The 27,224-nt window shown below is 40.6% G+C and overlaps 1 protein-coding gene across 3 annotated transcripts in view; it reads right to left on the reverse strand.

Moving 5' to 3' along the window:
• fhit (fragile histidine triad diadenosine triphosphatase) overlaps window positions 1-27,224 on the reverse strand; it is a 515,756-nt gene that overhangs the window by 339,192 nt on the left and 149,340 nt on the right. The window contains exon 4 of one of the 3 annotated variants that reach the window (XM_049581799.1): window positions 21,973-22,173. The exons of the other annotated variants lie outside the window; for them this stretch is intronic. The gene's annotated coding sequence lies outside the window, so the exon portion shown is untranslated. The remainder of the gene's footprint in view (window positions 1-21,972; window positions 22,174-27,224) is intronic. 3 annotated transcript variants of the gene reach the window in all.

Raw genomic sequence — 27,224 nt, forward strand, 5'->3', positions numbered from 1 at the left:
ATCTGAGACCATCACTGAAAATTAATTTTAGTGAAATTATTTGAGGTGGCACTAAATTGGTTTCTTATTAAGTAAAGAAAGTGATGTGAATGATAACGTTAGACAGTAGGACAGTAACTTAAGATACTACCTACTGTATACTTAAGAGATTATTGATACATTTTCATAAGTGCAGGGAAGAAGGCTGTTTTCCCCTAATCACTGTACATCCCTTTAAAGTTCCTCCAAAGTTTTCAGAAGACAATGATCATCAAAAACTGGCATAAAAACAGTATATATATTCATACTATTTTCCACTTTCACTGAGTTAAATTTTATTAGCCAACATCAGCCCTGATCATAACCACCAAATATTTATCCATTTTCAGAATTTTAACCCTTTAAATGCCAGTTTGTTGACATGTCACTTTTTTAAAGCGGAAAATGAACTGAAGTTTTCTGTTTACTAATATTTATTAATACTACTTAAATAAATTAATACTATTATCTATTATTACTATTAATTATTATTACTATTTAAATTTTTTTCAGTGTTGGAGGTATCAGTGCTTAGCCAAAACATTGATTTTGATGCATTTGTATTAAAAAAAAGTCCCACTCGTTACCTTAGAGAACAAAAATCCCCCCTAATAAAATTGCCATAATGTTATATATTGTTTTCCAATTTGACTGAGTAATTTTTTTTTAACCAATGTCAGTCCTGATCATAACTACCAAATAATCTTTTTGAACTGAATTGCTGAATTTTAATCATTTAAATGCCATTGTTTTACATGACACCACTATGCTGTATGCTCAATTTAAGATCTCACCTTTTATTACTCCTATTACCCTTTGAAGTTTTTAATTTTCTAATTATTACTACTCTCAAGGTTTTTACCTTCCAATAGCCTTGTACCTTATTTTGCTCTCAAAATAGTGGAAAAAATACAACTTCACTTTCAGAGTGAATGAAAGAACACACGCACAAACCTATCCTGCAGTACTAAATAATACAGCAGCAATGCCCCTAGTGGAAACCAGATAAATTGCATGTATGTGCCCCATAGTACAAACATGAGGAAATGGCTTAATCGATATATAATCTCTCTCTCTCTCTCTCTCTCTCTCTATATATATATGTGTAAATATATCATGACAACCACTTCATGACAACCACACAACCACTGCAAGCCTCTTAAAGCTTTAAAGTTTTACTACAATTCCATATCAACCATGTCCACCACTTGTCCCCTTCATTGGCTATTTAATTACTGCATAAGGCTCAAAATCAAAGGCAACTTGCCTTGTGTAGCCACCTACTTTTAATATGAAATTATTATATTGATTCTTTTAGAAATACTCAGTGTCAGATACTGGCTGCATAAAGAAGACTGGTAGATTTAACAAGAAAAATATTTCAACCATATGTCATTTAAATTGTCAGCATTCAGAAACCAGAATGATCTCCCTGGATTTTCTTGGCCTTGATGGACTTAAGACTTGACTTGAATTGTCAAGTCTAAAAACAGCCCTAATGTAGAGGTAAGTACAACTGGTGACAACCATGGACCTGCTCTGGTCTTGGACAGCCAAGTTTGAAATTTATTTAACCAATCTATACTACTAGAATGAGACAGACCCCGAATAGGAGAAACCCACTGTGAAGATGACACTAACGCTGTTTCTTGATAGGGGCAGACATGTAAGAGTGAAACTAAACTCCAAATCCCAGAGATTCAGTCAGAAGATACACAAGTATTGAGAGCAGAGCACAGAGCCTTTGGTGGTGGCCTCTGGTCACCATTACAAAAACACGTACTGAGCCAACCAGTAAAGTGCAAGACACATCTGTTATTGAGGGAGTTTCAGGTTGGCCATGGTCAGCCTAATCTCTATAAATGGAAATCAGCATAGGAATGCAGAATCTGTGGACAACGGGACCACATTTTGGTATTGGCGTTCTGGTTTCCATTTGTTTCAGTTCTATTGACTGATCATCTTTGAGCAGGCTTTGGTTACATGCAGGTAAACAGTTCATATGGAGAGCAGAAGAGGTAGAATGCATCAGTGAAATGCTTACATAAAATGACAACAATTTAGTTTTTCATTTGCCTTTTCTAAACTAATCTGCATATATGCAAAATGCAGATATCTGTTCATAGAGATAAGTGCACACTCAACTCCAACTCCATTCTTGCATTTCAAGTTGCTCATCAGACAGTAAACGATGACTGGCTCACGATAGAGGAAGTCTTGGCCCAGGTCTTGGATATCCACTGGAAGCCCTAAAATATTGGCCGTTGTCCTCTGAGTCTAAGAGCCTTTTCACACCTAAAAGTCCAAACAAAGGTCCAAAACTGAGGTTCACATTTTTGTTACATTAATATACGTTTGACCCACTTTGTTTTGGTTTGACATTTCAATTAAGTAAGCACACTAAAGACAATGATTGGTTTGTAGTTGGGCTCTCCCATCCTTTCATATCCCCTTTGTCTCGTGCTCTTGGAAAATTATTGATAAGTGTCAGAGTTTTTGTGAGTTTTTCAACTGTTTCTATACACAGTAATGATGTCTCCCTCCCTCCCCATATGCAACCGCAGTTCATTTTGTTATGTTGCGTTGTTCAGGGACATACTGAAACCTTAACTGTTCATTTCTGTCACTTGACAACTTTTACTGCTAATTTCTACTCAGCTCTGATTGTTAACAGCTCTCTGCTCTGAGCGCAGCCACCGTCACTCTGGCACAAAACCACACACACACACACACACACACACACACAGCACTGAGAACTTACTCTCATGATGTGACGATAGCCTGCCAAAACTAACTGTAATTGGTCCTCAAGTCCAAACCATCCCAAAAATGTTTTCACACCAGAAATGAGTTGAACCATGGTTTAGTTTAATTCGAACCGAAACCACCGCTTTTCATTGGACCATGGTTTGGCTGTTCATTCCAGGGAGGTTTTACACCTGCAATTGTGGTTTGGATAAAATTAGAATGTCCGAAATTACAGACCAAACAATGTAGGCATGAAAGGGCCTTCTTCAAACCAATAGCAGATGGGTTCTGAGATTGTGGTCAGCCTTACTACCAAGTGGGTCCAGCAGGGTGCAACTCAAACTGGTTATCCACTGTTGTTATGCTGCAGGTGAAACATGTAATTAAAGCTTAGCACAACCCGGCATTATTATTGTATGTTATAGCAAGCCCTTGGAAAAACAACCTAATGCACCCTGACCACAACACCACCAAGGCTATGAGGTATACTTGAAATGAACAAGTTTAGTGTCATCTGACCACGTTTGAAAGTTCACACTTTCACATTGTGCCTCCTTAAAGGTACTCGTGGTGTTGAACTCAGTTGTACACACAATGACTACAAAATAGACCTTGAGAGAGGAGTTCAAACCCTGCTCACTTTCATGTCTGACCAATGGCTGTGTAAAGTGACTACTGGATTGTCTGTTTTGAAAAATTACATTGATGGATGTGACTAACATGCTTTTAAGTAGTTAACAGCATGAAATCTTTGCTATTTCAGAAAAAACAAAAACAAAAAAAAAACATCACCATCCACACTTTAAGGTCTCTTGTAAAACACATCTAATTCCCTCATTACTGCTCCATTAGTCCAAAACACCATTGCAATGATGGCATTACACCGGTGATCAAAATGCTAAATCATTTTAAGATCAAAATAGGTTTCAGTAATGGAAGGCATTAAGATGCAGTCCTGTGAAAATAGAGAAAATGAATTTCTGTGGCTTTCCATAATGTAGCACAACAACCTGTGCAACTAATAATGGCACTGCAATTATTCCTCCATTAACTTGCCTTTGTGAGTTAATGGGATTTAAGTTGCTTTTTTTCCCTTTTTAGTTATTGACCAAAAGCTCTCTTAATCAATTCAAGGAGGAGTTTATGTCTCATCTTGCATTTTGGTTCATATTCTTGAAGGTAAAAAAACAAAGCCACAGCTGCTGCAGCCCGACATGAACGAGACGTTAAACTTAGAGGTTTTGATGTTTTATACATCTGCTGTCCTTGTCTGCCGTCCTTCTGACATGAATTTTAGAATCACACATGCACACACAGTGCACATAAAAGCACATAACAAAATTGAATTATTCAGCACACATCAAACAGCCTGGTGTTCTGGGTGGATAGACAATCACAGGAGTACAGGCATGCTGACATTGATCCGTCTGATATAACCTATGTATTACACTCTACATCAAACAGAATAAAATTGAGTGTTGAATCACAGGGTAAGTTCAGTGTTGAAGGGAACTATGAAGTCTCCTCACACTAATGTCCACTGTGTAACAGCCAGCTGTAAACAAGTACTCACATCCTGCATTAAACCCATTATTTCCAGGGGAGCTTGCAAATCTTATCAGGGGAACCCTCCCTCCCCAAGTCAGGGATGTTTGAGAGATCCCATTTGGTTGTGTACATGAATCATTATAACAATGCGCCTTGTCAGCACACCATCTCCGGGAAATAGGCATTAGCAGTGCAAATGAGATCAGAGTGGACAAAAAGCATCAGAGACAGAAAGGGCGAACTGATGAGCGGGGAGATTAAGAAACCCTGACCAGAGGCTGCTTACACAAAGGTGGACTTGATTTGCCTCCTGAAACTCCACATCTATGCCAGAGTTCATCAACTGCACAAACTGTCCACTGCTTGACAAGGACTATATCTCAGAGGTGGGACTAGGTCATTTGTTTGCAAGTCCCAAGTAAGGCTCAAGTCTTGGCACTCAAGTCCCAAGTCATGACAAGCAAGTCCCAAGTCCTTGAGTTCAACTTCCATGTCTTAAACACGTCGAAACACTCTATTCACCAAATGTAATGCCATTTTAAAATCAGAGCATTAATATAATAAACTTACAAAAATCATGAAAGCTTTTTTAAATTTGTATTTATTTGTTAAAACCAACCTGGTCTCACTCCGAAGTCATAAGACGCCAGCATGATATGAGGCCAGTCGCTGTTATTGTTTAATGGTGTGTAACGGCAGTGGCAAGAAAAGAAAAGTTAAGGCGGTGGAAGTCCGAGTAGGGCGGGTGAGGTGGTGGGTGGTGAATGGGTCCAACAACCACTGACTTTCACCGGAGGCCGTTGTTTGCCTCCCTGTAAGATTGTAAAGCCAAACTCTGCTCTTTTTTCCTTAACACAACTGAACCTAACCATGTGCGTGTGTGGGCAAAATGTAACCACGTACCATTGTTGTCATAGTGCATTTATTTTGAAAGAGACTTCATGCAAACTTTACATGTCCTGTGAGAACGGAAGGGTATTTTAAAAACCAGACAGTGCATGTAACAGACTGAAGTTGACCCCTCCCAGAATCTGAACAACCAACTGGCATAATTTTTTCCCCCAACTGCTGCTCAGTACCGTGGTTCTTCATGGTTCTCTGCTGTAACTTGACTGGATGCTGTTGGATTGGTTCAAACAAAGTGGATCTGGCAAATTAAGTGTCGACTTGCTGTGAATGAATAATGTTCATGTTAGTTGATTCAGGAAATGAAGTGAAATGAATTAGTTTGTAGTACACTTTTTAAATAACAAACTTGTTAAGTCAAAGTGAAGTAGCAAGTCTTTGATTTTTGTAAATTTAAAGTCTAAAGTAATCAAATTTGTTATTCGAGTCCAAGTCCTGTGACTCCAGTGAGTCCATGTCTCTGCAACTTTGTCATGTTGTCTGAATAAATTTGGTTTTAAGCAGGGTGGGAGGAGTACCAGAATATTATATTCAAGCAAAAGTACTGTTGCTTTTAAGAAATTTGACTCAAGGAGAAGTAGAAGTACACATGCAACAATTTTCTTAAGTAAAAGTGAAAAATAGGTCCGTTAAAATGCACTTCAAGTAAATATTAAATTCAACTTCTCTTCTTGTTCATTCTCAAAGTATAACATTCCACTCAGCCTCTCCTGCTACAACCACTCCACTGAGCCTCTATGTCCCACTATAACCAGTCCACTAAACCTCTCTGTCCCACTGCTCACCCCTGAGTTTCCAACATGTTGAGCTGAATGCAGATACATCAGTGATTATTGTCAAAAACGGTAGAAAGTCCTCAAACATCTCACTGAAATTTAAAGTTTCTCAGTGACTGTAGAAGTCCCTGCTGGGATATCCACCGTGAGAATTTTTCATGTTAGCCTGAGTCAGGCTAGTCTGCACCTGGGTCACACAACATCGCAGGTGTGCTCGATTAAAGTCACTGAGCATGCCCGCCAATTGGAGTGTTAAGTGGCTGATTTATTAAACCAGATGCAATCTTTTTTATTCAACTATTCTGATGCACAGTAATGCTAGCCATGACTCATAATGATGTATATTTAATTTGATTACACTGTTGTGCATTTGTACTGTTGATGAGTACATCCCCTGTCCACAGCAGGACATTATTTAGCTTCTGCAGCTGAACTCCTGCCTGTTTCTACAAACTAGGGGCCTGCCGACTGCCATCTACAGTTGGTAACACACTGACTACAGATAAGTATAAAAGCCCCACTTCAAAAAATCTGTGCTGTCCCTTAAATGTTGGTTGCTCTGTTTCCAACAAACCTTTTATGAAAATTGTTGTGTGGATTGTTATGAAACTTGGTGACGTCATGTATATTGGCATCTGTCAAATGCTCAGTGTGAAAGTAGAGAAAAATTACACAATCTACAATGTGTCTTGGCAAAGTCTCCATCAAAGCAAAGGTCAGACTGACATATAATCAACCCAGCAGACCTGCTGTGGACTGGGTTCTCTAGGTTCTGTCTGAAGCCTGACTAGGTGTCAGATGTAAGGCATGCTGTATTCAATTTTCAATTTTATTTATAAAGCCCAATATCACAAATCACAATTTGCCTCACAGGGCTTTACAGCATACGACATCCCTCTGTCCTTATGACCCTTACAGCAGATAAGGAAAAACTCCCCAAAAAAACCCCTTTAACGGGGGAAAAAAACGGTAGAAACCTCAGGAAGAGCAACTGAGGAGGGATCCCTCTTCCAGGACGGACAGACGTGCAATAGATGTCGTACAGAACAGATCAATATAACAAATTAACAGTAATCCACATGACACAATGAGACAGAGAAAGAGAGAGAGAGAGAGAGAGAGAGATGCAGGTAATGACAGTAGCTTACAACAACATTATTGAAAGTAATAATATTATAGTTATAGTTCTGGCTACTGTGGTACAATATGTTGAAAGTATGTATTAATATCTGGCAGTATACAAGTGTGACAATAGTCATATGTGTATAATAACAGTAGAAGTATGACTAATGACTAATGATGGCAGCAGCAGCAGGAGGCATCTGGCAGGACCACAGCAGCAGCACAACCACACACGTCACGCTGTCCAGGCACCGCTGCGATATGAGTTAATCTGAGAGACAGTGGAGCACAAAGGCTCCGGAGAAGAAGCCGAGTTAGTGACATCCAGAATGGCCGAGTTAGCAAGATGAAGTAATAGAATACGAGAGAGAGAGAGAGAGAGAGAGAGAGAGAGAAGGAGAGAAGGTGCCCGGTGTATTATAGAGGGGTCCTCCGGCAGACTAGGCCTAAGTCAGCCTAACTAGGGGCTGGTACAGGGCAAGCCTGAGCCAGCCCTAACTATAAGCTTTATCAAAGAGGAAAGTCTTAAGTCTAGTCTTAAATGTGAAGACGGTGTCTGCCTCCCGGACCGTAACAGGAAGATGATTCCACAGGAGAGGAGCCTGATAGCTGAAGGCTCTGGCTCCTGATCTACTATTGGAGACTTTAGGGACCACGAGTAACCCTGCGTTCTCAGAGCGCAGAGTTCTGGTGGGATAATAAGGCACTATGAGCTCTCTAAGATATGACGGAGCTTGACCATTTAGAGCTTTATAAGTTAACAGTAGGATTTTAAATTCAATTCTGGATTTTACAGGGAGCCAGTGCAGAGAAGCTAAAACAGGAGAAATATGATCTCGTTTCTTAGTTCCTGTTAGTACACGTGCTGCTGCATTCTGAATTAGCTAGAGAGTTTTTAAGGACTTACTAGAGCTACCTGATAATAGAGAGTTACAGTAATCCAGCCTTGAGGTAACAAAAGCGTGGACCAATTTTTCTGCATCTTTTCGGGTCAGGATAGGCCTAATTTTCGCAATATTACGCAGATGAAAAAATGCAGTCCGTGAGGTTTGTTTTAAATGAGAATTAAAAGACAAATCTTGATCAAATATCACTCCGAGGTTTCTTACGGTAGTGCTAGAGGCCAGAGCAATGCCATCTAGAGAAACTATGTCATCAGATAAAGAGTCTCTGAGTTGTTTGGGGCCAAGAACAATAACTTCAGTTTTGTCTGAATTTAACATCAGGAAATTGGTGCTCATCCAGGTTTTTATGTCTTTAAGGCAATTATGGAGTTTAGTTAATTGATTACTTTCTTCTGGCTTCATCGATAAATACAACTGAGTATCATCCGCATAACAATGGAAATTTATAGAGTGATTTTTAATGATGTTACCTAGAGGAAGCATATATAGAGTAAATAGGATTGGTCCGAGCACAGAACCTTGCGGAACTCCAAAACAAACTTTGGTACGTAAGGACGATTCATTATGAACGTGAACAAACTGAAAACAATCAGATAAATAAGACTTAAACCAGCTCAGTGCAGAACCTTTTAGGCCAATTAAGTGATCCAGTCTCTGCAGTAGAATTTGATGGTCAATTGTGTCAAACACCGCACTAAGATCTAATAAAACAAGTACAGAGACGAGTCCTTTGTCTGAAGCAATCAGAAGGTCATTTGTAATTTTAACTAGTGCTGTCTCAGTGCTATGATGCACTCTAAATCCTGACTGAAATTCCTCAAATAAATTATCATGGAGAAAATCACACAGCTGATCTGCGACTACTTTCTCAAGGATCTTTGACATAAAGGGAAGATTAGATATTGGTCTATAGTTGGCTAACACCTCTGGATCCAGGGTGGGCTTTTTTAGTAGAGGTTTAATTACAGCTACCTTAAAAGACTGTGGTACATAGCCTGTTAATAAGGATATACTGATCATATCTAATATATGAGTGTTAACTAAAGGAAAGACCTCCTTAAGTAGCCTAGTTGGGATTGGGTCTAAGAGACACGTTGATGATTTAGATGAAGAAATCAATGCGGTCAATTCTTGAAGAGAAATTGGGGAGAAGCAATCTAAATATATATTATGTTTTACAGCTGTGTTTGAGGTTAGATAGGTACTATCTGAGGACAGGAGGTCATGAATTTTGCCTCTAATAGTTAGAATTTTGTCATTAAAAAAGCTCATAAAATCATTACTGCTAAGGGCTAAAGGAATACAAGGCTCAATAGAGCTCTGACTCTCAGTCAGCCTGGCTACAGTGCTGAAAAGAAACCTGGGGTTGTTCTTATTGTCTTCTATTAATGGTGAGTAATAGTTTGCTCTGGCATTGCGGAGGCCCCTTTTATAAGTTTTGAGACTGTCTGTCCAGATTAGACGAGATTCTTCCAGTTTGGTTAATCGCCAATTCCTTTCAAATTTTCGCGATATGTGTTTTAACTTACGGGTTTGAGAGTTATACCAAGGAGCGAACTTTCTTTGCTTTTTTAACTTCTTTTTAAGAGGAGCTACAGAGTCAAGTGTTGTTAGCGAGCCTACAGCGCTATCGACAAAATGATCAAAGTCGGTACAGGAAACCTCTGTTACTGAGGGACTTGGTATTGAATTTAATGACGGAGTAATCTTTTCCTTAAATTTTGCGACAGCACTATCTGATAAACATCTAGTATAGTAACTGTTGCTGAGTGGCGTGTAATCGAGTAAAGAGAAATCAAAAGTAATCAGATAATGATCCGATAGCGAGGGATTCTGTGGAAAGACTTTTAGATTATCAATTTCAATTCCATATGTCAGAACTAGATCGAGGGTATGGTTAAAACAGTGAGTGGGTTCATGTACACCCTGACTGAAGCCAATGGAGTCTAATAATGAGATAAACGCGGTAGCCAGGGAGTCATTATCAACGTCGACATGAATGTTAAAATCGCCTACAATAATAACTTTATCTGATTTAAGAACTAAACTGGATAAAAACTCTGAGAATTCAGATACAAATTCAGAATACGGGCCAGGAGCACGGTACACTATAACAAATAAAAGTGGCTGTGAGGTTTTCCAGGTCGGATGTAAAAGACTAAGAACGAGGCTTTCAAATGAATTATAATCTAGTTTAGATTTAGGGCTGATTAACAGACTAGAGTTAAAAATGGCTGCAACTCCCCCTCCTCGGCCACTGCCTCGAGGAATGTGGGTATTATTATGACTGGGAGGAGTGGACTCATTTAGATTAACATATTCATCTGGACACAGCCAGGTTCCAGTGAGACTGAGTAAATCAATATGATTATCTGATATTAATTCGTTTACTAACACTGCTTTAGACGATAGAGACCTGATATTTAACAGTCCGCATTTAATTCTCCTGTTTTGTCTTTCTGTCACAGAAGAGGTTTTAATTTTTTTTTTTTTTTTTTTTTGTCTGTTCACTGGTTGTTCTGGTCTCTAAAGTAAAGCCAGTTTAAGCTTTGTACCTAGACTCAATTTAAACCTCCCCCACCATCTGACAATACTTCTGCCATAAATTTGGTGTTTGTGTTGCTTTTGAAAGGAACTTGTGATGGTGTAGGTATGTTCAATACTGGAAGGCGAGAAAACAATAAAATAAACATCTCACTTGCTGTTTTTGTCCATTGTTGTGTTACCATTAATGGTTAACCTAACTAATGTGTTTTTCAAAACCATCAATTTATATCACCACACACTGGCTCAGAAACCAGAAAATGTCTTTTGGTACCATAGCAGTGAGTTGATTACATGGCCGCTATCAGTGAACATTGTGAAAATAAAGCCACCCCTCATGGATCTGTGTGATGCTTGTGAATTTAAGTTTTGATTAAATAAAAATGGAATCTTGAAAAATATCTGGCAAACCAGAATCTTTAACCGAACTCTCGGCTACTGATTAGCAGGGTAATGAAGCTAGTAGGGTTTTGACAACAAAGAAAAATGCACAGAGTAGCGAAAAAAAGATACCTCTGGTTTTGTATTGATTTGGTCCTTTTAAAAAATGTCCACCTTGAAATTGCAATGCTAAAGTGGCTGAGTACTCTTTTAATAGATTTGTGTACTTGGAAGCTTTAGCTTAAATGGATTTTTTTTTTTTTTTTTTCACTACATACATCTTAAGTACGGTTGGAGGTCAAAGTTAAACTAGAGCATTGCTCTACAATATCTGCTAGATAATTTCAACAAAGAGTTTTGGTAAGTAACAATAATCCACTTTATCCACCTTATTTTCAAACACGGAAGTAAATAGTGATCAACTTCCGTTTTTTTGGGCGTGACTTCCGGTCAGCCACTTTCCCTCATGCTTTCCCTTACCGGAGCTAACGGTGCAAGCTAATTTTTTTCAATTTTCAGTTGTTTATGTTAGTCAGTCAGTTAGTTAGTTAGTTAGTTAGTCTGTGTATTTTGTATAACGTTAGATAACTGTGCCCACGTTTCCGTTATAACGGAAATTTATTCCCTCTAAACGCGAATAAATCGCACGTCAATCATAAACTATGAACCAAAAAAGCACAATCTATCCCGAGTGAGACAAACTGCTTGATCCCCGTCTCCAGTGGACCAGCAGAGAACCTGCAGAACCGAATCAGCGAAAAAACACACCGGGTTAAGCCTCTCTACCTGAGCAGCTGAAGCTGCGGCTCGCACCCTCGACACACAGACGGTGCTTCTGCATGCGAGCCAAACGTGTGCGCAACTGTGAGAAATAAATATGTGAGGTGTACGCTGCTTTTCTATCTTTTTTCCCTTTTCTTTCTTTCTTTCTTTCTTTCTTTCTGTCGGCGACATACACTCCTAACACAGGACGGGTTGTTTTAATTGACTGAGTTGATCATTAAGCCATAGTGATACGCAGATCGGCTCTGACAGCACCTGAATCAGCATGTACGCATTAACCATCCAGCTGTTACAACATGATTGAGCTAGCAAAGCAGTTTTGTGTTGCTATGTGTGGTATTTATTCAGTTTTGGGAAATCACGATGTCTAGAAAGCATCAGTGGCTGCAGCTGACAGGGACAGCTAACGTTAACACTAGCAGCAAAGCTAACATCAGAATCATCATCCGTTAAAAGCCTCCCGTTGTTGGATACAACATGAAACTACTCCAGTTAGCTCAATCATGTTGTAACTAAGACATCCGCTCGCTGGAGAAAATATTTTTTTCACAGGCCACTTTGTGAGTTTAGTGAGTTTTTACAAACACGGCTAACGGCTAACAGCTAACGGTTAGCCCAGCTAATCTACGATAACCATGTTATTAATTACACACAGAGAAAATACTAAAGTTTGTTCAGTCATTGTGTTCATAAGTTAGACTTTACAAACATCAGATTAGTCTAAACGGTGATATAGTGACGTGAAAAATGTGATATATACATATACAGAGCTAAACTCAGCAAGGTAAACAACAAGGCGATTCCCATTTCCACAGTGGTACGAGTGCTGGACCTGAAGTATCACACAAAAAAACGGAAGCTGGCTGCGTTCTGTTTTGCTTCCGTGTTTCCTTGAAAAATAAGGTGGATAAAAACAAAAAGAGTGTTGGCCATTGCTCCTGTGGTGCTATCTATAAACACTGTATTGCTAAGATCTGGGAAGGAGGACATGTCACTACAGCAAAGGTGAAAAGACAACAAACAGCTAAATGTTCTACTGTAAATTGTAATTGCAGTGCATTCAGGGGTTACAGTGTGACTACAGAGCCTTTACACATAGATGCTGTAGCTGACGTGGACCTCCTAAAAAATGCAACTAAATGTTGAGATAGTAAGGACTGCGACTGATCAGCTTAGGCTGCTTGTGTCTTCTATAAGTTTCTGATATTGGTTGAGACAACATGACACAAGTTAAAAAAAAAAAACAGCTCAGTTATCTTCCTTTCAGCAAACCTCCTCAACATGATCACTGCTCTCTATCACAGTATTTTATCACAGTCTCAGCTTCTGGCCAGTTTTGCAGCATTTAATGTTTTGGTGGTTATACCAATGGATGAATCAGAGGCTAAACTAAAATGCCGTAGGTATCTCTGGTGGGATTACCATCAACTGCTTGCGCTGACCATGAACCTTCCTTAACTGTCTTTTCACGTGCAAGAAAAATATGCACTTATTTCATTTGTACTGTTACAATAGATAGTCATTCTGTCATGTCAGACCAAATTATAATCTCCCAATGTTAACCAAAAGGAAGGGCTTTTTAAGGAACCCATACATAGTACTGTTTATAGAATCAACCACTTAAACAAAGTAAAAATCATTTGTTAATCCTCTACATCAAGTACTATTCAGTATTTCTGACAGATGTCAAGTGCCAATATTAATATTTAATAATATTGTTTTATATTTTCTTGGCATGGATCAAGTCTTATTGTTCATTCAGTAAGAGCATGGACACATGACTGTTTTGCTTTACTTGGTTGAGGTGAAACAGTGCAAAATCCTATTTCACAGCACAGCAGAGAGAATATTTTTTGTCGGACAGAAGGATCTTTGTGGATTATAAACACGTCTTCAAATGTGGTAAAAGCATGGAGGCTTTGTTCTACATTCTTTAAAGTTTTAGACATGAATTTTTTTTTAGAGTAAAACAGTTGCTCATTTCTGTGACTAGAATGTAATCGGCAATGGAAAAGTCCCAAATGTTAAACTGATGATTAAATGGGAGCCACAGACTGACAAATGCAACGTGATGGTTTTTATATTTTAGAGTGTGACTGCCAAAACATCCAGTCTGTACTACCAGTGTAAATCAAATAAAGAGGGTTTAAGATAGGATTCTGCCTTCTGTTCTATTGAACACAAGGGAGAAGGCATAAAAGTATCCACCTGTATCTGTACACATGCTGATTGAAGGGTGGAAGCTGTGAAGGCTGGGGATTTAATGGGGATTCTGCTCCCACAGTTTATATGATTCAATTGGTAAGAACAACTGAACTATTCTTAAAACCCCATAGAGGTTCAGGTACAAACTGCTGCTATTGATTTCTTGTCAGAACATGATATGCATACCATGGGCCACATGAATCTTAAGGAAAATCTCCTTAAGAACAATTCACAATACAGTGCAGATAATGCCTAGCCATTGTAGATGAGCGCTAAAGATAGATTTTCATTTTAATTAAGACAGCTGGGTTCACAGAAATACGTGAAATTACCTTGACCTCTTAACACCACATTAGATGGTGGTGGCACAAGTTAAAATTTAGCATCACGCAAACAACGGCAATGGAAAGTCAAGTAGTATTCTTTGTTGTGGTGGACACTAAGGCTGCTCGATTATAGAAAAAATAATAATCACGATTATTTTGGTCAAAATTGAAATCATGATTATGCAAACGAATATGCGGCGCACGTGATGACTTATGTTGTTTACACGACGGCATGTCATTTCTGTCTCTACATGCTTATTTAAAATTCTCCTCTGCTCTCTGTATCGCGCACAGCGGAGTTCGGCCCCGATGTACACACACACACATACAAACACACACACACACACACAGACCAACCTCTCTCGCTCTGCCTTTTTAAATCTTCTGTGATCACTTGCCCCTGCGTTACTCATAGTTCACCTACTTGACTGGCTCGTGGAGTGAAAAGAGGCAGCGAGACAACGAGAGTAAACTGACAAGAAGCGCATAATCGTTTTATTTTTATTTTGTTTTCATAATCGCTGAAAGCCCAAATCGTAATCTAGATTAAAATTCGATTAATCGAGCAGCCCTAGTGGACACACAAATTTCCTGTTTCAGTAACGTTACACAATGGGCAGTGGTTAACGTGACAACCCAATAGGTAGTATAAAGTGCAATTAAGTCAGAGTATCAGAGTGATAGTGGATGGGTCAAACAAACACAGGACTTTCACCCAGGAAATCAGTGTTTGTGTCCCATCTAAAACCCAACATATCCTCATAGAACAGTTTGTATAATATTTAATGAATTAGCACCCCATATTTGACATTATCATATTACATACTTAATGTAAAGTTACTTACTTCATGTAAAGTTAGGTAGGTGAGGTTTTGGAAAGTTAAGTTTAGGTTTAGGTAAGTTTAGGAAAAGAAACATGGTTGTGCGCTGGCATGTTATGTACTCAAGATAAAGTTATGTAGGTTAGGTTTATAAAAGTAACATTACATAGATTAGGTATACAAAAAAGAACTCGGTGAAGACGTGTCTTTAAATTACTCAAAGTTCACTTGGTTTCACATCGGACATGAACACCGATCTCCTGGGGTCAAGTCCTGGCTTTGTTTGACCCAGCCACCACCAGCTAATTGCCTCCTCATGTGGAATTTCACTCTCCATACTACTTCATTCCTTACTACTCTCAGCTTCTTCATCACTTTTTTTTCCCAATCATATGTTTATTGAACTTTTTTTTTTTTTTTTTAGCAAAGCACAGACACAATAAAACGACACAATACAGACATCCGAGCGAGACAGAATAAGACAAACAACCCGTGACAAAACAAAACAGGATAAAATAAATAACCGAAAAGAAAAAAAAAAAAGACCAGGCCAGATACACTTAACCCTTCATATATCATAGTTATACACCAGGTATACACACGTAAGTTATACTTCAACGTCCTTTTCCCAGGCCAGTTCTATCAGTCCTGACTTAATCCTTTGAGATTTTGTGGTTCTTCTTCATCACTTGATGGTAGCTATCACAATTATGTGGGTTGTATATGACTTCTTGTGCAATACTTTTCATAGAGCATACAACATGCATTGTTTGAGAACACATACACTTGTTACACTTACAACATCAGTAAAACACCTCATTTTTATGTTCATTTCCTTGTGCAACAAAAGCACATGGTTAGAGTTCGGGAAAAACAAAAAACATGGTTTGCTTTAAAACTTACATGGGAAGCAAACAGCAGGCTCTCGAGTAAAAGTTCAAGGTTTGTTGGACGCACTGTAGTCCTTTAATTAATCAAAAAACAAACCAAATCAAATAAAAACTTTCAAAGAGAATGTTCATATTTAACATCTGTACAATGTTTGCCATCAACATGGTAAGCTGGAAACACACTGGCACCACAGTGTCATGGCACATGATAACCCACATCAAGTGCCACCCCTGGCACTATTAGGAAGCATTGCACTGCAGCGCATCAATAGAAAACCTAGAAGACTACACACAGTTATTAGGCTACTACTTTACTAAAAGATCTTTACTTCTTTTACCTGTGCATTAGCTTAAAATCATGTGTGGACACCCACTAATTAAACTTAATTACTCACCACAAGAGCTAATTTCAAGAGCTGTGGCCCACCAGGCAATATCTTTTTTGTCACTGTCTTTAAAATGACCGGATTGTGGGTCATGAAGCTATGGATATTTGTTGACCTTGGCAACGGGGTCCAAAACTAACTTTTTCACTTACCAGCCAGACTGGCTCAGAAATACCTAATTTTCTATTTTAGAAAACAGTATTTTAGAACAGTGGTAATAGTCCGGAAACATAAATATTTTTCCATACTTTATTTTTCATTTTCAATATTTTTTAATACCTGGAAATTGATCAAATTTATTTCCATACTTTTCCATACTTTCCATACTTGCACAGGAACCCTGATCATAGTAACTTATGAACAGACTGCACTCAACTGTCACCCAAAGCAGCCACACAATTATGCATTATTTTAAGCCTTAATAAAAACTGACCTCTGTTCAGTTGTCGGGAAAGGGGGAATAAGTTATAGAGACCAAAATCTTTTTTTTTAGTCATTCATTGAACTGCAGTTTTTTGTCACAAAATCATTTGCCCTGTGAGGCAAATTGTGATATTGGGCTTTATAAATAAAATTGATTGATTGATTGATTAATCAATGTCATGTGGTCTAATACAACTTCAAAATTTGGGGGATTCAAGGACTATTGAAAATGTAGACGAAAATGAGGATCCAGCTGGGGCAGCTGAGAGACTGATGCTATGATCCTGTTGATCATGCTTGTATGACTGGAGACAAGTATTTGCAGGTATCTCAGATTTTATACAGTGTGTAAAACAGCTGATACACAACTCCACATTGTCTAACTACACCATTGTACAACTGTGATAATGTACTACAAAATACAAAGGAGTGAAGAATTTACTCAGTTCTCTTGTGGTATTGAAAAAAACAGTAAATGGTCTTCAGTGAGACTGCTAGGTGGGGGGGGATCATTCTGAAGTCAAAATCATGGAGTGTATCCTTAAGGTAATGTCCATGAAAAAGGGATGAAAAGGTGTAGACAGGCAGACAGACAGAAAGACAGACATATAGATATTGGCACTTTTCCTCTGTGTTACACAACAATGAAATGAAGGAGAATGTATGGCTTAAGTGAAGAAATACACATTTTGCAAAAAAGGCATGTAATACTCCTTAGGTGCTTTATAATGGAAGCTGATGTAACTTGAATGCAAGCCAAAAAAGAGGGCATGAAAAGCAGGGAAAGTGCACAGCTCACAGTTTTCTAACAGGCATGGGCTCCCAGGGCTCCCTGGTGGACTGAAGACTGGTGCTCAGGAGAATGAGGGGGTTAGTGATGGACATGTGGGAAGACTATGGATCCAGCTGTGCTCTCTGTAAGCTAAAGCCTCACTTCAAAGTCCATCTCCCCATCCAGCAGCCTTGGACAGCCCTTGTTGAAATGCACAGATCTTAGTGAAAAAACCAAGGGAATCCACTACAGATCAATCTGGCTAAGCCGTGCCATGGACGAATACCGATGATGTTCATTAAGACGGCAAACGCTCTCCAAGGTCACTTGAATCTCATCTAGGAAAGTGAGCAGTGAACCTTTAGATAGTATCTGAGAAATGTGAAAAATGAACAAAAGGCCTTTAATGCATTCCCACAGTGATCCTGGGAGAAAGTGAATGTTCAAAGCCCCACCGAACCTCCACACCAGCCTTCAGAGAGTGATCAGACTACATGCCATCTGGACACCAAGGTCCCATTATGGAACTGACAATTAGAGAAGAAAGGGAATGAAATGAGCCTTAGCTGCTTCGTGGGATACAAGACAAACAATACTCCACCGGCTTGGGACAACAGCTTGTAACATGTCACTGTTTGTTTCTGACATTCACCTTAAATGGTTTTTAGATTCTTTTTTTTTTTTTTTATAGCTGCTGGGATAGCAATATAAAGCTGACAATCACTAACAGCCTCCATAAATAGTTTATAGCACAACATCAGCATAAATTAGGCTTGTTATCACCCCCTGTGCCACGTTGTTCGCTTATATTTACTATCCTTTAGTCCTGACATGAATAATAGGGCCTGTTCAATTCCTACCAAACTACAGTCATATATTTATGGCACAAATCAAAGCCCCAAAGTATTGGGAGACCAAAAGAGGGACCCTGTTGAATATGGTTTGCTGTTTTATCTCATTAAATCTGCATCAACAAGCCTTGTGAATATCAATATCCATGTCAGGATTCAAGGGCACAGTAGCCTGTATAAGGAGATGCAAAAAAAAGGTCTGTCAGGCCTAACTGAGGAATGTCGAGTTGTTTTATTAAAGGTGACAGGTAATTCAATCCTTGCTGAGTGGTGCTTTTTGTGGAATTAAAAAAAGTGATGAAGGGATACAAAGATGATGTGTTTTTATATCACAACACCAAATAAAACTCAATAACAATGAAAGGAAAATCATTTAGTTTTCTATACCTGCTGTGCTTGTTGAGACAATGAAGTATGTTTGATGTACTGATGTAGTAAGATCTACCCTGTGTCCCAACTCTTCACTGATCGGGGTCCGACATTAAGGTTTTTTCCTACTTGCCATTCCGGGCAAGTACTTCTCAAATCTACTTGCCCCATCTAAATTCTTACTTGCCCTGCCTAAGAGGTTCTTTTTCTGGCTGTGTGGTGCATATTTTCGCTCATGACTTATATCTTACGTCAGCAGAGATGCTCAGCCAATGGAGGCAGCAGCACATAAAAAAGCAGCACACTGCAACTGGCCCCTCCGAGGACAGAAACAGGAGAGGAAATACATGGTTACAGGCCTGGAGTTAAGATATTTTTAGGGCAAGGCCACTTTGGCCTTTGATAAATACAAATTTATTGGGGCATCATGGCCAAAATGTGGGGCACCAAGGCCAAAACCAATGGCGCAATAACAATATGTGCTAACTACATTGAATGAAGACAAAACAATATGTGTGTTGAAAAACAGTACTGAGTTTATTAAAACTGGGTGTGCATGACTGGGGATATATCTCGTTTCTTGTTGTTTTGATTCATGTCCCTTATTTTTTAAGTCTTTGAAATCTCTTTATTCTTTTGTTATCTCCTAGTTATTAGGAAATTATTATTAGAAGAAGATTCTTTATTGTCCTTTCTCAGCACATTACATACATTGAAACGAAATTTGACCTCTGCATTTGACCCATCCTACTGTATACACTGGGAGCAGTGGGCAGCCGCAGTTTAGCGTCCAGGGACCAACTCCAGTTCTTTTGCCGATGCCAGTGGTCAGGGTCACTGACAGGAGTATTCACCTAACATAGCCTACATATCTTTAATTATATAATTATTTATATGTCTCTATGTATGTTTTTACATACAGTACGGGCCAAAAGTTTGGACACACCTTCTCATTCAGTGCGTTTTCTTTATTTTCATGACTATTTACATTGTAGATTCTCACTGAAGGCATCAAAACTATGAATGAACACATGTGGAGTTATGTACTTAACAAAAAAAGGTGAAATAACTGAAAACATGTTTTATATTCTAGTTTCTTCAAAATAGCCACCCTTTGCTCTGATTACTGCTTTGCACACTCTTGGCATTCTCTCCATGAGCTTCAAGAGGTAGTCACCTGAAATGGTTTCCACTTCACAGGTGTGCCTTATCAGGGTTAATTAGTGGAATTTCTTGCTTTATCAATGGGGTTGGGACCATCAGTTGTGTTGTGCAGAAGTCAGGTTAATACACAGCCGACAGCCCTATTGGACAACTGTTAAAATTCATATTATGGCAAGAACCAATCAGCTAACTAAAGAAAAACGAGTGGCCATCATTACTTTAAGAAATGAAGGTCAGTCAGTCTGGAAAATTGCAAAAACTTTAAATGTGTCCCCAAGTGGAGTCGCAAAAACCATCAAGCGCTACAACGAAACTGGCACACATGAGGACCGACCCAGGAAAGGAAGACCAAGAGTCACTTCTGCTTCTGAGGATAAGTTCATCCGAGTCACCAGCCTCAGAAATCGCAAGTTAACAGCAGCTCAGATCAGAAACCAGATGAATGCCACACAGAGTTCTAGCAGCAGACCCATCTCTAGAACAACTGTTAAGAGGAGACTGCGCGAATCAGGCCTTCATGGTCAAATAGCTGCTAGGAAACCACTGCTAAGGAGAGGCAACAAGCAGAAGAGATTTGTTTGGGCCAAGAAACACAAGGAATGGACATTAGACCAGTAGAAATCTGTGCTTTGGTCTGATGAGTCCAAATTTGAGATCTTTGGTTCCAACTGCCGTGTCTTTGTGAGACGCAGAAAAGGTGAACGGATGGATTCCACATGCCTGGTTCCCACTGTGAAGCATGGAGGAGGAGGTGTGATGGTGTGGGGGTGTTTTGCTGGTGACACTGTTGGGGATTTATTCAAAATTGAAGGCACACTGAACCAGCATGGCTACCACAGCATCCTGCAGCGACATGCCATCCCATCCGGTTTGCGTTTAGTTGGACCATCATTTATTTTTCAACAGGACAATGACCCCAAACACACCTCCAGGCTGTGTAAGGGCTATTTGACCAAGAAGGAGAGTGATGGAGTGCTGCGGCAGATGACCTGGCCTCCACAGTCACCGGACCTGAACCCAATCGAGATGGTTTGGGGTGAGCTGGACCACAGAGTGAAGGCAAAGGGGCCAACAAGTGCTAAACACCTCTGGGAACTCCTTCAAGACTGTTGGAAAACCATTTCAGGTGACTACCTCTTGAAGCTCATGGAGAGAATGCCAAGAGTGTGCAAAGCAGTAATCAGAGCAAAGGGTGGCTATTTTGAAGAAACTAGAATATAAAACATGTTTTCAGTTATTTCACCTTTTTTTCTTAAGTACATAACTCCACATGTGTTCATTCATAGTTTTGATGCCTTCAGTGAGAATCTACAATGTAAATAGTCATGAAAATAAAGAAAACGCATTGAATGAGAAGGTGTGTCCAAACTTTTGGCCTGTACTGTACATCCCCAATATTTTATTTGCCTTTAAAAAAATCCTCTTCCTTCATTTAATTTGACAATGTTTATTGTATTGTATTATATGTATTAATTCTCTACAGGATCTTGTATGTTCTTTAATGTGTGTTCAATTTATTAAAAGAAAAAAACAAAAAAAATGTGCTGGCTATTTTTACTTGCCCTGGGCATTCGGGCAACCGTTAATGTCTGACCACAATGAATTGTCTAATTTAAATATCTATGATGCAACACATTTGCTTTAAATCCAGTAATACCAAAAGGTAGGTATTTATTAACAGGATGCTAGAATAAGGGGTTTTATCAAAAGGACAATGACAATAATAATTAAAATACAATGTCACAGTATCAAATTTATATAAACAAATGTATTGGCTCAAAGCCTAAACTCCCATTCAGTTCAACAAATGAATAAATGTGTAGCTTCCAATAAAACCTCGTAGTCAACTCCAATGTATAAAACCAACTGTATTATGTCCCAGTTAAATTAAATGAAAATGTGGGCCCACACTCTCTCTCTCACACACACACACACACCCTCACACACAACACTGGGGCCTTAAAACTGTGGTTGCCACTTCAGATACAAGCATCAAACAAAAACATGTGCACAATTTGGGGGGTGAGTACTCACGTATCCCAGAGAAACGTAGAGTGGCGAAAAGAGGCAGAGATGGGGGGGCAACGCTCAGCGTGAGTGCAGGAGAATGTGAGGGACACAGGGCGCGAAGAACCACCACAGTCCAAGGCACAGCAGCGGGACAGGAAATCAGTCTCTAGTCGTCCACCGGAGAGTTTTCCTGATCTCTCAAACTTGACCTCAACCGTCCGACTCCTGAATCAACAGGACAGTCTGAGCTACAATGTCCCAACACCATTTCAATTTGAACTAGAAAGAACCTGTCACTCAACTTATGTTACCGTTAGCAACACACAGTTAGCTAACGTCACTGTGGTACCTGGGCTAACCGCTAGCCGCAATTAGCTACAATATTTGTATGACACTAAAACAGACAGTTAAAGTTTATAAAACATCACAAGGAACATGAAGTTACCTCTGATAGATCCACTAAGTACATACATCCAACGGAATAACTGGCCGTTGATCCCGGTGTCCTTGTACATACAACTCACAGTACAAAGAGCAGCTTCCCTCAAGCATTCTGATGTTTTACCAAAGAGCATGGATACCAAGAGGCAAAGCTCCGTTGAATTTTTGCCAAGAGCCACTAGGGGTGCTAACGCCATTTTGGACTGTTGGGCTTGGACTGTTGCACCCAGACAACATGCAAGATGTCAAGGAGAGAGGAGAAAAAAAATAAAACAGCGTAGTGCAATTAACCGCAACAAGTATCGGAACACTCCGCACCTGGCCTTCCACCGTTTCCCGAAGGATCCCGACAGAGTTGTAGGTTTTAAAGTGTTTTAATATCAATTTAATATGCCAGTTTTCATGGGAAGATAGATGTATACATCTATATGTATATATGTATATATACAGTACAGGCCAAAAGTTTGGACACACCTTCTCATTCAATGCGTTTTCTTTATTTTCATGACTATTTACATTGTAGATTCTCACTGAAGGCATCAAAACTATGAATGAACACATGTGGAGTTATGTACTTAAGAAAAAAAGGTGAAATAACTGAAAACATGTTTCATATTCTAGTTTCTTCAAAATAGCCACCCTTTGCTCTGATTACCGCTTTGCACACTCTTGGCATTCTCTCCATGAGCTTCAAGAGGTAGTCACCTGAAATGGTTTTCCAACAGTCTTGAAGGAGTTCCCAGAGGTGTTTAGCACTTGTTGGCCCCTTTGCCTTCACTCTGCGGTCTAGCTCACCCCAAACCATCTCCATTGGGTTCAGGTCCGGTGACTGTGGAGGCCAGGTCATCTGCCGCAGCACTCCATCACTCTCCTTCTTGGTCAAATAGCCCTTACACAGCCTGGAGGTGTGTTTGGGGTCATTGTCCTGTTGAAAAATAAATGATGGTCCAACTAAACGCAAACCGGATGGGATGGCATGTCGCTGCAGGATGCTGTGGTAGCCATGCTGGTTCAGTGTGCCTTCAATTTTGAATAAATCCCCAACAGTGTCACCAGCAAAACACCCCCACACCATCACACCTCCTCCTCCATGCTTCACAGTGGGAACCAGGCATGTGGAATCCATCCGTTCACCTTTTCTGCGTCTCACAAAGACACGGTGGTTGGAACCAAAGATCTCAAATTTGGACTCATCAGACCAAAGCACAGATTTCCACTGGTCTTATGTCCATTCCTTGTGTTTCTTGGCCCAAACAAATCTCTTCTGCTTGTTGCCTCTCCTTAGCAGTGGTTTCCTAGCAGCTATTTGACCATGAAGGCCTGATTCACGCAGTCTCCTCTTAACAGTTGTTCTAGAGATGGGTCTGCTGCTAGAACTCTGTGTGGCATTCATCTGGTCTCTAATCTGAGCTGCTGTTAACTTGCGATTTCTGAGGCTGGTGACTCAGATGAACTTATCCTCAGAAGCAGAGGTGACTCTTGGTCTTCCTTTCCTGGGTCGGTCCTCATGTGTGCCAGTTTCGTTGTAGCGCTTGATGGTTTTTGCGACTCCACTTGGGGACACATTTAAAGTTTTTGCAATTTTCCGGACTGACTGACCTTCATTTCTTAAAGTAATGATGGCCACTCCTTTTTCTTTAGTTAGCTGATTGGTTCTTGCCATAATATGAATTTTAACAGTTGTCCAATAGGGCTGTCGGCTGTGTATTAACCTGACTTCTGCACAACACAACTGATGGTCCCAACCCCATTGATAAAGCAAGAAATTCCACTAATTAACCCTGATAAGGCACACCTGTGAAGTGGAAACCATTTCAGGTGACTACCTCTTGAAGCTCATGGAGAGAATGCCAAGAGTGTGCAAAGCAGTAATCAGAGCAAAGGGTGGCTATTTTGAAGAAACTAGAATATAAAACATGTTTTCAGTTATTTCACCTTTTTTTCTTAAGTACATAACTCCACATGTGTTCATTCATAGTTTTGATGCCTTCAGTGAGAATCTACAATGTAAATAGTCATGAAAATAAAGAAAACGCATTGAATGAGAAGGTGTGTCCAAACTTTTGGCCTGTACTGTATATATATATATATATATATATATACACACACATATATATATATATATATATATATACACATATACATATATATATATATATATATGTATATATATATATATACATATAGATAGATAGATTACTGCTTTATCAGAATCAGAATCAGAAATACTTTATTGATCCCCGAGGGGAAATTATTTATGTTACAGGTGCTCCTTGCAAGAGAGGAAAGATACAAGTTAAATTAAATTATTGCAGTGTGTGTGAAAAAGTCTCAGGGCCACTCAGAGGGAGGAGTTGTACAGTTTGATGGCCACAGGCAGGAATGATTTCCTGTGGCGCTCAGTGGTACATCTTGGTGGTATGAGTCTCCCACTGAAAGTACTCTTGTGCCTGACCAGCACATGGTGGAGTGGGTGTGAGACATTGTCCAAGATAGTTCGTAGCCTAGACAGCATCCCCCTCTCTGACACCACCATCAGAGAGTCACACTCGGTTCCCACAACGTCACTGGCCTTGCAGATCAGTTTGTTGAGTCTGTTGGCGTCCACCACCCTCAGCCTGCTGCCCCAGCACACAACAGCATAGAGGATAGCACTGGCCACCACAGACTCATAGAAAATTCTGAGCATAGTTCGGCAGATGTTGAAGGACCTCAGTCGCCTCAGAAAATAGAGACAGCTCTGGCCCTTCCTGTAGAGAGCGTTAGTGTTCTTAGCCCAGTCCAGTTTATTGTCAATGTGTACCCCCAGGTACTTATAGTCCCCTACAATGTCCACAATGGTCCTCCTCAGATCCACAGCCAGTTCCTTTGTCTTTGCCACGTTGAGCTGCAGATGGTTCTGCTCACACCATGTGACAAAGTTATCCACAACAGCCCTGTACTCATCCTCATCACCCTTGCTGATACATCCAACTATAGCAGAGTCATCAGAAAACTTCTGAAGATGGCAGGTCTCAGTGCAATAGCTGAAGTCCGTGGTGTAGAGGGTGAAGACGAAGGGAGAGAGGACAGTCCCCCGCGGGGCCCCGGTATTGCTGACCACTCTGTCTGACACACAGCGTTGCAAGCGCACATACTGTGGTCTGCCAGTCAAGTAGTCTACAATCCAGGACACCAGGGGGGCATCCACCTGCATTGCCGCCAGCTTGTCACCCAGTACAGCTGGACATATGGTGTTGAACGCACTAGAAAAGTCAAAAAACATGACCCTCACAGTGCTCGCCGGCTTATCCAAATGGGTGTAGACACGGTTGAGCAGGTAGATGATGGCGTCCTCAACTCCAAGTCGGGGCTGATAGGCAAACTGGAGGGGGTCCAAAAGTGGCTTGACCATGGGCTGGAGCTGCTCCAAGACGAGTCTCTCCAGGGTCTTCATGATGTGGGAGGTCAATGCCACGGGTCTGTAGTCCTTGGAGCCACTGGGACGCGACGTCTTTGGCACAGGAACGAGGCAGGATGTCTTCCACAGCAAGGGGACCCTCTGGAGACTCAGGCTCATGTTGAAGACATGCTGAAGTACTCCACATAGGGGCACAGGCTTTGAGCACCCTGGGGCTGACACCATCAGGGCCTGCAGCCTTATTTGAGTGGAGTCTCATCAGCTGTCTTCTCACATGGTCAGCAGTGAAGCACACTGTGGAGGTGACGACACATGGGGGAAGGGTGTAGTCCTCATGATGGAGAGAGCAGTCAGTCTGACCACGGGGGGGGAGGTGTGAGGGGGGGGTCAAGCAGGAAGGTGTTGAGGTGTGAGAGGGAGGAGTGGGGGAGGAGGGCGGAGTGGGAGATGGTTGACCAAGACAGACAGCAGAAGAGTCAGGGGGGGGATGGGCAGGTCCAGCAGTGTCAAATCTGTTAAAAAACAGATTCAGTTCATTGGCCCTGTCCACGCTGCCTTCAACTCCTCTGTGGTTGTTGGTCCTGAAGCCAGCGATGGTCCTCATTCCACTCCAGACCTCTCTCATGTTGTTCTGCTGGAGTTTCCTCTCCAGCTTCCTCCTGTACCTCTCCTTAGCCTCCCTGATCTTCATCTTCAGCTCCCCCTGTATTGTTCTCACCTCCTCCCTGTTACCAATTCTGAAGGCCCTCTTCTTTGAGTTGAGGATGGCTTTGATGTCCTTTGTTACCCACGGTTTGTTATTTGGGTAACAATGGACAGTCCTGGCTGGGACAGTGGAGTCCACACAGAAGCTGATGTAGTCCGTGATGCATTCTGTGAGCCCGTCGATGTCCTCCCCATGTGGCTCATAGAGTGCCTGCCAGTCTGTCGCACCAAAACAGCCCTGCAGTGTTTCATAAGTCTCCTCCGACCATCTCCTCACTGTCCTCATGGTCGCAGGCTGGCTCTTGACTAGTGGTACATAGCAAGTGTTGAGGTGCACCAGGTTGTGGTCTGATCTACCCAGAGGGGGGAGCAGCTGTATGCATCTTTGGCGTTTGCATACAGCAAGTCCAGTGTCCTCTCCTCTCTGGTAGGGCAGCTCACATACTGTGTAAATGTGGGCAACGTTGTTGCCATGGTGACATGGTTGAAGTCACCCGAGATAGCTATGAAGGCATTTGGGTGTTTAGTCTGCAGGCGGGCTATGGTGGAGTGAATGACGTCACATGCCGACGTCGGGTTGGCAGAGGGGGGGATGTAAACAGTTACAATAATTGCATGTGAAAACTCCCTGGGCAAATAATACGGCCTGAGTCCAACAGCAAACAGTTCAATGTCCGGGCAACAGATACGTTCCTTAATGGAAATATGGTCAGGACTGCACCAGCGGTTA

This window comes from Epinephelus fuscoguttatus, linkage group LG1, assembly GCF_011397635.1.
Source record: "Epinephelus fuscoguttatus linkage group LG1, E.fuscoguttatus.final_Chr_v1".
NCBI lineage: Eukaryota > Metazoa > Chordata > Actinopteri > Perciformes > Serranidae > Epinephelus > Epinephelus fuscoguttatus.